A 15,659-nucleotide genomic window follows, 5' to 3' on the forward strand; every position below is an offset into this window, starting at 1 on the left:
AATAGATTAGATAACATGAGACAATAATCAAGGCCTATTACAATCTAGTATTTGATAAACTCCCGAACTCCAGCTTCTGGAATCAGAACTCACTAATTGATAAAAAATGCTGGAAAATAATATGTCAGAATCTCAACATAAACCTGCATCTCACAGCCCATACCAAAATAAGGTAAAAATGGATATACAATTTGGGCCTAAAGGATGATACCATAGACCTAGAAAAATAACAACAAAATTCATATGGAAAAACAAAAGGTCAAGAATTTCAAGGGAATTAATGAAAAAAAATCAAATGAAGGTGGCTTAGCTGTACCAGATCTAAAATTATATTATAGAGCAGCAGTTACCAAAACTATTTGGTATTGGGTAAGGAATAGATTAGTTGATCAGTGGAATAGGTTAGGTTCAAGGGATAAAACAGTCAACAAATATAGCAACCTAGTCTTTGACAAACCCAAAGATCCCAGCTTTTGGGATAAGAACTTATTGTTTGATAAAAATTGCTGGGAAAATTGGAAACTAATATGGCAGAAACTAGGCATTGATCCATACTTAACGCCGTACACCAAGATAAGGTCAAAATGGGTTCATGACCTAGGCATAAAGAATGAAATTATTAATAAATTAGAGGAACATAGGATAGTTTACCTCTCAGACCTGTGGAAGGGGAAGGTCTTTATGACCAAAGCAGAACTAGAGATCATTACTGATCACAAAATAGAAAATTTCGATTATACCAAACTGAAAAGTTTTTGTACAAACAAAACTAATGCAGACAAGATTAGAAGGGAAGCAATAAACTGGGAAAATATTTTTACAGTCAAAGGTTCTGATAAAGGCCTCATTTCCAAAATATATAGAGAATTAACTCTAATTTATAAAAAATCAAGCCATTCTCCAATTGAAAAATGGTCAAAGGATATGAACAGACAATTCTCAGATGAAGAAATTGAAACTATTTCTAGTCATATGAAAAGATGCTCCAAGTCATTATTAATCAGAGAAATGCAAATTAAGACAACTCTAAGATACCACTACACACCTGTCAGATTGGCTAAGATGACAGGAAAAAATAATGATGATTGTTGGAGGGGATGTGGGAAAACTGGGACATTGATTCATTGTTGGTGGAGTTGTGAACGAATCCAACCATTTTGGAGAGTAGTTTGGAACTATGCTCAAAAAGTTATCAAACTGTGCATACCCTTTGATCCAGCAGTGTTACTACTGGGATTATATCCCAAAGAGATTATAAAGAAGGGAAAGGGACCTGTATGTGCACGAATGTTTGTGGCAGCCCTTTTTGTAGTGGCTAGAAACTGGAAACTGAATGGATGTCCATCAGTTGGAGAATGGCTGAATAAATTGTGGTATATGAATATTATGGAATATTACTGTTCTGTAAGAAATGACCAACAGGATGATTTCAGAAAGGCCTGGAGAGACTTACACGAACTGATGCTGAGTGAAATGAGCAGGACCAGGAGATCATTATATACTTCAACAACAATACTATATGATGACCAGTTCTGATGGACCAGGCCATCCTCAGCAACGAGATCAACCAAATCATTTCTAATGGAGCAGTAATGAACTGAACCAGCTATGCCCAGAGAAAGAACTCTGGGAGATGACTAAAAATCATTACATTGAATTCCCAATCCCTATATTTATGCCCACCTGCATTTTTTATTTCCTTCACAAGCTAATTGTACAATATTTTAGAGTCTGATTCTTTTTGTACAGCAAAATAACGTTTTGGTCATGTATACTTATTGTGTATCTAATTTATATTTTAATGTCCTTAACATCTACTGGTCATCCTGCCATCTAGGGGAGGGGGTGGGGGGTAAGAGGTGAAAAATTGGAACAAGAGGTTTGGCAGTTGTTCATGCTGTAAAGTTACCCATGAATATATCCTGTAAATAAAAGGCTATTAAATAAAAAAAAGGATGATACCATAAACAAATAAGGAGAACAAGGGATAATTTATTTATAAGATCTTTGGAAAAGGGTGGAATTTGTAACCAAAGAAGAACTAGAAAATATTCTGAAAGGCAAAATGAACAACTTTGGTTAGATTAAATTAAAAAAAAAATCACAAGCAAAACCAATGAAGGCAGAATAAGAGGGAAGTACAAATCTGGGGAAAAAATCTTTACAACCATTATTACTGATAAAGATGTCATTTCTAAAATATATAAAAAACTGTGTCAAATTTATAAGAAAACAAGTCATTCCCCAATTGATAAATGGTTGAAGTATATGAACCAACAATTTTCAGATCACAAAATAAAACTTATTTATGCTTATATGAAAAAAATGATCTAAATAACTATTAATTAGGGAAATACAAATTAAAACAATTCTGAGGTTTCATCTGATAACTCTCAGATTAACTAAGGTGACACGAAAAGGTAATGATAAATATTGGAGAGGATATGGGAAAATTGGGACACTGATGCATTGTTGTTGGAACTGTAAAATGATCCAACCATTGTGGAGAACAATTTGGAATTATGTCCAAAAGGATATAAACTCTGCATACCCAGTGACATTACTAGGTCTGTATTCCAAGGAAATCCTAAAGCAGGGAAAAAGACCTACTTGTGCAAAAATGTATTTAGCAGCTCTTTTTGTGGTAGCAAAGAATTGGAGGCCCATCAGTTGATGAATGACTGAACAAGTTGTGGTACAGAAAGGTGATGGAATATTATTGTTCTTCAAAAATGATGAACAAGTTAATTATGAAAAGGCATGGAAAGATTTACATGAATTGATGCTGAACAAAATAAGCAGGCACAGGAATATATTGTATACAATAACAGCAAGAATGTGTGACAATCAACTATGAGAGATTCAGTTCTTCTCAGGGCTTCAGTGATCGAAAACAATCTCAATAGACTTTGGACAGAAAATGCCATCTGCATCCAGAAAAAGAACTAAAGTGACTGAATGTAAATCAAGACATGATATGTTCACATCTTTTTTTTCTGTTTTTTTTATCTCTCCCATAGTTTTTTTTTTCCTTTTGTCCTGATTTTTCTCTCACAATATGATTCATAAAGCAATGTATATTAAAAATAAACTTCCTGCAGTAAAAAAGAAAACAAAATAGTCCCAATCCTCAAAAAATTTACACTTTACAAGGTAGATATAACAAATGGGAGTTGTCCCTCCATCCATTGACTTTGTTATCTCATCTCAACTTCCTTAGTTATAATGAACAAATAGAAATGACCACTTATGTTTAGGCCTTTCATGATGTCTGCCTGCAAGATTAGGCCCCAAATAAAAGATGGCTAATTAGCAGGATTAGACTAGATCATTCATAAATGCTTTTGTACCACTATAATCTTCAAGAGTTCATAATCCTCTTCATGGACATTTGAGGAGATCTCAACAAAGGATTTGCTTCAACATAGTCATTTAATTCATTGGCAAATACATGATTTTGTGTGGAAACATGCAATGTGAGAAAAGATCTCTTGCTAATAGAGATACACCAAAAACCCATAGCTAGCTCGAGTCTTAATAGTAGAAGTGTCGAAAACCAGGTCCCTAGTTGCATCACAACCCATAAAACTGGCCTAGATCACACAAAAATCTAATTAGTAAATATTTAATAAAATAAATAAAATACAATAACAAGACATAATGTTAATAAGAAATTTTCTCAGCCAATATGTTCCTTGAAGAGGATTTTCATGTATGGTTTAATGAATATCCATGTTTCTGTTTGAGTTTGATACCACTGCATTAGAGAGCTATCTTAACTTTTATAAGATACTTTATAAAGTATCTCCTATCCATTATATAGCCTGATGCTGTGAATAATCCTATGAAGTAGGTACCAGAGAAATCATGATACCAATATGTACTGGATGTAGAATTTTATTGAAATAAAACCCCCATGTAGGAACATTCATTCTCTATTGCAAGTTGCCCTATTTACTGAGGTTCATAGTAAAAGTTAACAGTTATAGAATGAGTATTAAATGCCAAGTACTGTACTAAGTGATTGACAAATACAAAAATCCTTGGAAGTAGGTGCTAATGTTCTACTCATGTAACAGAAGAGGAAACTGGAGGCAAACAGTTTTGGTTTTTTATATTGTTTTGTTTTATTTTAATTTAAAGGGTTAAACTTCCTGGGGTCATATGACTTGTGTATAAATGAGGCTACATTGCAATTCAAGTCTTTCTGACTCAAATCCCAGCATTTTATCCACTACAGCTGCCTTCTGCTTATGATCTTTCAAAGTTGCACAGAGCATTGAAAATTCAAGCAGATTATAAATTAAATCATGGAGTTTTAGAATGATGAGAGACCTTGGATATCAATAACCCTCTTATATTACAGATCATGAAACTTAAGCACCTTTTGTGTCAAATTGAATTGTCCACAGTTACAGTTAGTTTCTACTATGGATGGGGCTTGAAGCTCAACTTTTTTCTTGTTCCAATGATAGTTTATTCTCTACTACATACCATACCACCTCTCTACTACTACTATAAGTTCTATACTAAGCTCCATGGAGCTTAAGTGAATTGCTGATTTGCTCCTGGCCAGCTATATAGCCATAAAATGACAGAAGTGACTTTCACTTGGTGAGATTTCACTGCCATTTTTCAACACATCAGAATATATGTGTGTGTGTGTGTGTGTGTGTGTGTGTGTGTGTAATAAATATACAAGCATTTATATACACAGACACATACATACATATATATGTGTGCATATACATATACATATATATATATATGTGCACTTATACACACACATATTGCAAATAGAAGTGACTATTTCTTATATTGCTTATTGAGAAAGATAGGTTGCAACATTCCCATTTTAACTATATCATATACTGGCAAAAGCTAACTAGGAGATTATAAAACATTGACAGGATGCATCCTGTGCAAAATTTGAGTTATTGTTTTTTTTTTAATTTACTTTATTTTTGTGGGCCACTGCAAATTTGATGAGATTCAAATTTATCTTCCAAGGATATTGCAGGGGATGGAGGAGAATCTACATTAGCTGGAGAAGCTAGATTAGAAAACATTGCAGGTATTCTACAGATCTAAAATGTAATGATTCTGACAGCTACATATGTTTTATATGTTCCCATATTCTTATGGGAAATGTTTGTTCCTTCTCATAATGCTTTTTTAATATCTACTGTTATCACTCAAACAATCTATGTCCATTTCTGTCCAGATGAATTATGTATCATTAAGGATTCTGCAATGTTTTTCTTGCCTTCTCTGTCCAGATCTGCCCTGTATCTTGGGGCTTTTCTTGTTACTATCCAAATTCAAGATTCAGAGGATTTATTCAGAGAATTGAGGAAACTATAATGGAAATAACATTACTAGGGACTGACTTGACAGAAATGTAATGCATTTTCTTCTTCATATACCTATAATATGAAAACTAAATTATGACAGGGGCATGATTAATTTGATTCCAACTAACAGAAAGGATCATTGGTTTAAAGTTGAATGGGTTCTTAGAATCCATTCAGCTAAATTCTTGATTTACTAGATGAGTCAGCTGAGTTCCAGAGAGAGAAAGCAATTTGCTCAAGATAATCCAAGTTGTACTACTTGAGGATAAATACCAAGTCTTCCTTTACTCAGTCTTCTTTGGATTAAACATCTCAAGTACTTTCAAATGATCTTCATATGACAAGGACTTTGTTTCCTATGCCATACAGACAACTTCCTCTAGGTGTTTTCAGCTTATCTTTTCTCAAATTCTAAGTCCTTTCCAGTATACTATATAATAACTAGAAGGCTATTAAAATATGAAGATATTTTAATCTTAGATATGGAAGGAAACATGAAGATAATTTATTTCAACATCTCTCTAGAAAACAGAAGCAACAGCAACAAAAATATTAACAATAAAATTATATATATATGTATATATATGTATATATATGCATCTTTTTTTTATTTAATAGCCTTTTATTTACAGGTTATATGTATGGGTAACATTACAACATTGACAATTGCCAAACCTCTTGTTCCAATTTTTCACCTCTTACCCCCCACCCCCTCCCCCAGATGGCAGGATGACCAGTAGATGTTAAATATATTAAAATATAAATTAGATACACATATACATGACCAAACTGTTATTTTGCTGTACAAAAAGAATCAGACTCTGAAATATTGTACAATTAGCCTGTGAAGGAAATCAAAAATGCAGGTGGACATAAATATAGGGATTGGGAATTCAATGTAATGGTTTTTAGTCATCTCCCAGAGTTCTTTCTCTGGGTGTAGCTGGTTCAGTTCATTACTGCTCCACTGGAAATGATTTGGTTGATCTCATTGCTGAAGATGGCCAGGTCCATCAGAACTGGTCATCATATAGTATTGTTGTTGAAGTATATAATGATCTCCTGGTCCTGCTCATTTTACTTAGCATCAGTTCATGTAAGTCTCTCCAGGCTTTTATGAAATCATCCTGTTGGTCATTTCTTACAGAACAATAATATTCCATAATATTCATATACCACAATTTATTCAACCATTCTCCAACTGATGGGCATCCACTCAGTTTCCAGTTTCTAGCCACTACAAAGAGGGCAGTCACAAACCTTCATGCACATACAGGTCCCTTTCCCTTCTTTTATATATGCATCTTTAAAGTTATTGTTATTTCCTTTTCTTAGAGCTATGATTCATTGTATGCTGAAATTCATGTGGTGGGGCAGATGGAAGGTTGGTTTCCAAGGTAAAAGGATCAACCATCCTAAATAGACTACTTTTGTTAGCGTAGGAAAGATGAGTAATCCCTCAGAATTCTGTTGAAAACCTATAATACTATAAGTCAGAAGCAAGTTTTCAATAAGTATTAGTGGAAAGTATTTCTATTATGGGATTTCCTTATACCAGGGAGTCCTACCACACAAAAATAAATAAATAAATTAGCTATTAGCAATTAAGATTCTTGAGTAAATCTCCTAAAACAAGTTCTTGTGTGTTTAGAAACTCAGAAAATCAGAAGGAAACAAAAATACAGTCTCTATTGTATTTTAATATTTGTCCTTCCCATGCAGTGGAAGTAATGACTGAACTCCCCCATGCCCCTCCTCCTTCCTCATCTGTATCTCCCAGCAATCTCCTGAAAAACAGAAGAGATAATATATTCGAGAACTTGGAATTCCTCAAGGGACAAGTCACCATTTAAATTGAAACTCTTATTATCAAAAGAATTTTCATTAGAGACCAAAATGTTCAATGGTTATTGGTCTATTTGCAGGGGCAGGGAGGGAGGGCATTCATCTAAGATGTTATCAAGCATGAATTTATCTGTGTTTTGTTTTATAGGAGAGAATTGCCATGTCTCGATTTGCTGTTGATGGTTGAAAGGCTAAATGATAACAATGGAATGAGATGAAATGAATTTTAGCTGACAATGTGATAAACAAAATGAGTTTCTCTTGGATCTAACATGTGATGGTTTGCTAATAGCATGGTACTTCCATCTTCAGAAGGCATTTTGTTCACACAACAGTGCTACAGCAAGCAGGAAAAGGCATATTATTAGCACAGTGTCATGGTCTATTTGACTGGAAATGAAATGTCTCCATATATGAATTTTCCAAGAATGAATTCTACTGAGTTATGAAAATTGCACTAAACTATGGTCTTTCAATGATCATAATAATTTATAAGATTATACAGAGATTTCATATCATTATAATTATTGTATAGAGGTGAGCAACATAGCTTTGGCAAGTGAAAGAGATTTGATTAATGATAATAATGATATGGCCCATTTCTGTCTGAACCCCACTGAAAAGATGAATTAATCATAATAATGAAAATAATTCTGGTGATGATAATAGTGCTATCATTGATGAACTTATACACAACAAACTCCCATACCGCAGTGGCAGAATCTACAAATATGCTTGAGAATTAAAAAACTCATGTCTACCGAGAGGAGCATCACATGCAAAACTGCTACTCAGGGACACAGAAACACAAAATCTATTAATTAAAAAAAATAAGAGAAATAATTTTAATATGTCTCAGTATTCTTCATACTTATAATTTCAAATATTACCCATTAGCAACACAAAGGAAAAATCTGAAACCAGACTATTCTTGATTTCTACGCTCCATTGTCTCTCGTAAAATGTATTCAGCACAAAAGAGAATAAAATGAATCACTACTTCTGTAGATAGATTAAAAACTTTAAAAATTTACTTATTAGATAAAAGAATTTTAGATAATTCAAAAACACTTTCTGTGTTTGAATCTCCCCAGAATCTACACTAGCTTTTATATTAGTTCAGGATATGTAGGAGGGGGCAGGGAAGGAGGGATTGCAGGGCAAGGAGTCCCTATAAAAACATTTATATAACTATTTTGCTACTAGAAACTAATGTTCAAAAAAGTGACAATATTTTGTTTTAGACGTGAAGGGGGAAAGTGAAGAAGGAACCAAACTGTTTTGTTTTTTGCTTTTATTAATGAAGTCACTAGGGAATTCAGTGGATAGAGTGCCAGACCTGGAGTCAGGAAGGTTGACTTCAAATCTGGTCTCAGACTTTTATCTTAGTGTGACTGTTGGTAAGTCACTCCATCCTGCTTATCTCAGTTTCCCCGTCTTTAAAATAAACTAGAGAAGAGAATAACAAATTACCCCAGAATTTCTTCCAAGAAACCCCCAAATGAAGTCACAAAAAATTGGACATAACTAACAGATAATGTAATAATCATTTTTGTTTTCACAATCCTTTTCCAAAAACTGACAAGAAAAAGATAACTATCATTAAAATATTTAAAAATAGCAATATTTAATCAATCAATCAAAAATTTGTTAATCATTCACTATTTGGCAATAAATGTTTTGTGTGGGAGATATTAAAAAAATAAAAAAAAACTAATCTTATCTTCAAAGAGCTAACAGTGTAATAGAAAGACCTCACGTACATGCATTCAAACATAAGAGACTTATGGAGTTGGTACAAAGTAATCTGAAAACCAAAGCAGTAACAGCTTGGAGTGGAGGAGATGAAATAGATAAAAAAGAATGCCCTGCAAAATATGTTTCTTCAGCTGAGTCCTAAAAGAAGCCAGAGAACCCAAGAAATTGAGATTAGAATGATTTTTCCAGAAATGGATGACATCCAGTATAAAGACAGGAAGATCAGTAATTAAATGTCATGTATGAAGAATAGCAAATGGGCCATAATGGTGGACTATAGACTACATAAATAGGGAGACATAATTTCAAAGGTAGATAGTAAGAAGCTAAGCAAAAAAGAGATACAAGTGAGATAGAAGAGTTACTTAAGGTAATAGCTTCCAGAGTTTATTGAGTTGGAGGGAATGACATGATTAAATGTTGACTTTATGACAATCATTTTGACAGTTCTGAGGACAATTATTCTGGAATGGGGAGAGACCAATTAGCAGTATGTTGCAATAATCCAAGAAAGAAATGACAACTTCTCAACCAGGGTGGTGATTATGAATAGAAATGAAAGTATGTAACCGAGTTGTGGGGATAGAAACATAAAGAGTTGACAATTAAATGGGTATATGGCTTGAGCAAGAATGGAAAAGATAGACAAGTTGCATACCTAGGGAACTGGATGGATGGGCATAACCGATAAGTAAAATAGATTTGTAGTGTTCTGAAAGGAAATAAAGAGTTTTATTTTGAATATTTTGAGTTTGAAGTGACTACAGGATATTTGGTTGAAATATCCTATATTAAGTGAAGTGGTATTTTTGGAAAAGACTAGGTCAAAATATACATATCTGATAGTAATCTTATAAAAATCATTGAACTCATGATATCTGATGAGACTAGCAAGTGATATCAAAAAGTAATATTTTTTTTAAGTACTGGCATGAAGGGCAGCTAGGTAGTGCAGTGATTAGAGTACCACCCCTGAAGTCAGAAGGATTGGAGTTCAAAACTGGTTTTAGACATTTAACACTTGCTAGTTATATGACCCTTGGAAAGTCACTTAATCCCAATTGCCTCTGAGAAAAAAAAAGTACTGGGCATGATATGAAAAAGAGACCAAGATAGATAGCAAAAGCAATGATTGTACAATATCATGAAAACCCTTTGAGTAGGAAAATTTTCAGAGGACAAATTCATCAACTGGTTAATCTTTTGCAAAGGCTAAAGAGAGAGCAAATGACATAAGATCTGAGAAAAGGGCAAAAATTAGTAATAAGTGATTATTAGTTATCAAAAGAGAAAGAAGCATATGTATATGATATTTGAAGTAATTATCTTTGTCATGACAGTATTGGAAACCAAGGGGGTGCCTGTTAATTGAGGAATAGCTGAATGAATTTTTACATAAGTTTAATGAAATAATATAAGAAAAAAGATATATTTAGAGAAACATGGAATGACATATAATATGGGATAATCGATCATGGTATACCACACTCTACGGTATGAATATATATGCTTATAGAGACTTATATGATATGGCATAGAGTGCTTCAACTTATACTCACACACTCCAGTTTGGTTTCCCAGAGGTATACTGCTATTCTGAGGTTCTGGGTGTGATCTGAAACCGTGATCTTAACTATAGTTCATTAAGTTCCTGCCAGTGTTTTCCCCTAATCATCCCATATAAAAACATAACCCTTAGCGAAAGCATTAGTGTTGTATATGTAGGAGACACTGAATCACATCCTCTCACTCCAGTTACTTCTAGGATGGCATCTGTCACAAACGTGTACAATATTCATGGAAAGAGTGGATTCAATCTTATTGTACAGTAGTTATGAGGCACATGCACAGAACACACAGGATGCAAAGTAAATTCACAGTTTATTGATTCTACAGGATCGAAAAAATCCTTTCTCTCTTAATAGTAAGCATGAAGCTAGCTTGAGGTATAGAACCTTCAGGGGGTGGATTGCCCATTTGGGTTTTATAGGGTAGTTTCTTTCCATGACTGTCTTCTCTGATACCGGGAGTTCCATTCTTGAAAGCTACTTTGGCAACTATCTCTCTTTATTCATTTCTTAGTAGCGTATATAATTTCCTCCCCAAAAGTATGCTTCAAAAATTTGGAACCTACAATTTCTCAAATTACTGGAATTTTTAATCTCTTCATCTCCCCTATAACAGTCTCCCTTAGATTGTTCCTGAACCTATATTTCCTTAGAAATGATATTTCTTAAATCCTAGCATCCTTTGAATATTTTGAAAAATAGTAGATAAAAATAGGTTTTCACATATTCCAAAGAGATTAGTGGGTAGATGATTTTTTTGCCATTATTTTAACACTTCATCAACACCTTGAAATTGCAATCTGGGCTTTTTGTGATTACATCCACTGAGGTGGAGGTCACACCCTCTCCTGTATTTATATTTAAACATGTTATGTTCTCTGATGAAAAACAACACACCTGAGGAGGATTTTTGTCAACTTTTTCTTTGTTTGCTCACTTCTGCATAACCATAATTTAGCCAAGTGCTTAGCACATGGCAAGTCCTTAATAGCTAATCCAATGGATGGCTAGAGAAGTGTTTACAAAAGTAGGACCACCTGAGATGAGACATGAATGAAAATCAGACTATGGGGTTGAATGTGGCCATGGAGTGAAGATGGATTGGTTTCCTGGAAATGTGAGCAATCAAGACAGAGCATGAGATCAAATGTAAGAAAATAGAATAAATAAAGGAAGTGCTATGAAATCAGGCTAATGGGAATCAGATTGCAGAATATATGTAATGTGAGATTGAGAAATTTCTGTTTTTATATCAAATCAATAGAGAGACTTACAAATATCTAATACCATTTCTCTCACATACATGGTAATAGTAGTACCAATAAAAATAAATAATACATAGATCAAACTAGTAAAATTCTATGATGAGATTTAAATGAAATCTGCCAGACTTTATGCCTTGCACTCCATTCACTGCCCAATTCTGTAAGAAATTACATTAGTTACATTATTTAAAAAAAAAAAAAAACATATTTGAGTGTTGAGGCAAAAAAGACTAATTACATGAATGAAGATTTTGGTAGTTGTTTAGATGGAGAGAAGACATATATAAGGGATCTTGTGAAAGTAGAAAGGGTAAGGTTTGGGAACAAATTAGACAAAGAAGGGTGATGAGATTATGAAAGTGGGAAAGTGGCCAAGAAGATGGCCATGCTTTTAATGTAAATAGAGAAATGTATTGGGGTGAATGGGGAGTTGGGAAAGGTAATCAGTTCAGTTCTGATCTTTTTGAATTTAAGATAGCTCTGGAACATCTGATTGAAAGCCCAATAGGCAATTAATGATAGAGCAGTGAAATGCAGGCAAAGGCCTGGATCCAGGTATAAATATTGGGGAGTTTCTGCATAAAGGTGATACCTAAAACAATGAAAAAGTTGGATTTTATGACATCATAGAGGAAAAATATAAGAGGATCTAGAATAGAACTAGGGATAAAATGCATGGATATCATCTGTGATATAGAGACTAAGCAAAGAAGATTAAGAAGTAGTCAAAGATACAGCAGGAGAAAGAAGAAACAGTAATGTCACTAAAGTCCAGAAAGGAGAGAGATTATTCAATATGGATAATTTGGTCTCTTGAGGCCTTCCTTATGCTATAGCTTGATAGACAGCTCACAGTATAGATGACCAAGTTAGCAAACTAACATTTATTTCAGGTCAGTGTTTTGATTTTGAGTTCTATCCAGTATTATTAATGGGATGGGAGAGAAATAGATGAAAATAGGCAAGAAGCTTGCCACAATTCATGTACTAATACAGGTTATCAATATGTTCAACATAGGCTGTAGACTGTTCTCTGTCTCCTTTCACTCTCTGTCTCTGTCTCTCTTTTCTTTGCATCTTTTTGTCTCTCTCTGTTTCTGTGTTTGTATCTGTCTCTCCCTCTCTTTTCCCTTCTTTGGCTCTTAGGCTCTTTGTTTCACCCTCTGACTCTCTCCCTTTTCCTTCTCCTTTCTCCTTCCCCTTTCCTGTCCTCCTCCTCCCATTTCATTTGTCCTTCTCTTCCTTTCCTCCTTTTTGAAACACTTCTCTCCCTTTCTCTATTAGTCTCTCTTTTTCTCTCTTTCTCTGCCTTAATCTCTCTGTCTGCCTGTGTGTGTCTGTATCTATGTATCCGTCCACTCCAACTGTCTATCTCTGACCATATTTATCTGTCCTTTTCTGTCCCTCCATTTCTCCCCCTCCTTTCTTTGTCTTTTAGTTCTATAGTATAGTCAAAGAATCACTAGTAAAAACCAACTAATTTATCTTGATTTACTTAATATTAGCCAATAGTTATCCTTTTTTCTCTTCTTCCTTTTCTTCTTCTTTCTCCTCCATTATCACCATTATCACCTGTATTATCACTACAACCCCAACTTCAATAAATACTACTGTTTATTGTTTTCTTGGTTTGTCCTTTGTTTTCAAAGAGGATCAATGGCATCAGGGACTGATCTTGACTTGTGGGTGAATAATATTTAAATAAAGGGAATTTCACAAAATCATCACCCTTCCTCTCTCTTCCAGAGTAATCTAAATAAAATGACAAGGCAATAGTCATGAAGACTCATAGTGGCCTCTAATATAATGGATGACCTTGGCATCTCAGTTATCTGAAGAAGTTATAAGTGCTCTACAGAACTCATTTTGTGGCTAGTGAAGCAAATTATTATTATCCACTCATGTCACTTGGAAGAAGTCTTCATATGGTTGGTTAGACATCTTCCTGACTAACCAATAACTTTGAACTTATCAGTTACTCTCACTCTTGCTTAGCCCAAGTGGATTTTTAGCAGGGTGTGATATCTGGGAATGCTGAAGCTTCTTATAACAACAGTGGGGATAGTTAGATGACAGGTGGAAACCAAAAGTGGATGAATAGCTACTACTACAATTAGAAACTTGAGAAGCTCCTAGATCTAGAGCTAGCAATGGTACTGAAGGGCAGGTAATTCATTTTGCTTTTTTTCATTTTTTTAAATAAAGCTTTTTATTTTCAAAACATATACATAAATAATTTTCAACATTCCCCATTGCAAAATCTTATGTTATAATTTTTTTCTCCCTCCCTTCCCTCTACTGTCTTCCCTAGATGGCAAGTAATCCAATATATGCTAAACATGTGCAATTCTTCTACATATTTCCACAATTACCATGTTGCACAAGAAAAATCAGATCAAAAAGGGGAAAAAATGAGAAAGAAAACAAAATGCAAGCAAACAACAGCAAAAACTGTCAGGTTTGAGTTAGACTCCAGCAGCCACTGGCAGGCGGCTCCCGTATCACAACATAATATAATCAAAAGTTTGCTTCTGCTTATTTTCCAAGGAGGACATCAAGGACTATATAAGTGAAGTAACTTGCCTAAAGTCATACAAGTAATAAAGGAGCAGAGCCATGAACTGAGCCCATGAGTGAGAAATGTTTCTTATGAGTCTATTATATCGTAAGCAACTAAATGTCTCTGGATCAGTGTGCTCATGTCTAACATAAGTGGATTGACCTGAATGACTTCTAATGTCCCTTTGACTTCAATGCTGAAGAGCCCCTACTGAACCTCCATGCCAGGGTGGAAGAAAATTGGAAAGTTATGAAAGGCTCTAGCTCTCATTTCAACTTTGTATGGATTGTCTTGTTTATTCCTGTTTTCTAAGAGGACCTTGACATTAGGGAGGTAATACCATGACATGCAAGTGAATCAGATTTCAGCAAGGGAGCATTGTACAAAGTCACAAGCCTTATATTCTCCTCTGGAGCCATCTGGGTTCAGATCAGAATTACACTGGATCAACGGGAATGCAGTGGCCTTTTCAAGGTAACGTGTTGATTGGGTCTCAGTTTGACTGAGGCAATGCCCAATCAGCAATTGAGGCTAGGTGAAAAAATGAGGCAGAAAATTCCAGTAGACTTGTGGGGCTGAATGTCAATCGCAATATAATATTTTCACCTTTTTATTGTTGTTTGGCTGTATTTGGTTTTCTTTCTCATTTTTTTTCACTTTATTCTGATTTTTCTTGTGCAGCATGATAATTGTGAATATGTGTATAGAAAAATTAGACTCGTTAAAAATATATTGAATTAATTCATGTCTATGAAGGGAAGGGAGGCAAAAAAAAAATGGAACACAAGGTTTTGGAACACCCTTGGAACACAAGGACAAATGTTGAAAACTATCATGATAGATACTTTGAAAATAAATAGTTAAAAAAATGAGGCATATGATATTTTTTTACCTAGTAAAATAACTATATCTATCATTCTGGGAGGGCAGACCTTTAGAGTCTCTGGCCAAAACAGAAACAAGTATCTGACCACAGGAAATAAGAGCCAGAACAAAGTTCTTCCAAATAATTTCCTAATAACCTACATCATAGATTATCTGAAGAATCACAGAGAAAAAATAAAGCTTTGTCCAAAAAGCCTCCTATTTATCTGTGAGCAAAAAGGCAAGGAATCAGTAGAGGGAGATTAGTGTCAGTGGATGGATGGATTACAATCCCTTTCCTGCACTTTTGCTCTCTATTGATCAAAATCTCACATTCTTCTGGGATCCTTTATACAGAGTGGTCTGTCTATACTGGGCATTATTCAGCACCATGCCATCAATAATCAGCAGAAAAAAAGCAACTACCCATGAATACTGGTTTGGG

This window comes from Sarcophilus harrisii, chromosome 2 (assembly GCF_902635505.1).
Source record: "Sarcophilus harrisii chromosome 2, mSarHar1.11, whole genome shotgun sequence".
Lineage (NCBI taxonomy): Eukaryota > Metazoa > Chordata > Mammalia > Dasyuromorphia > Dasyuridae > Sarcophilus > Sarcophilus harrisii.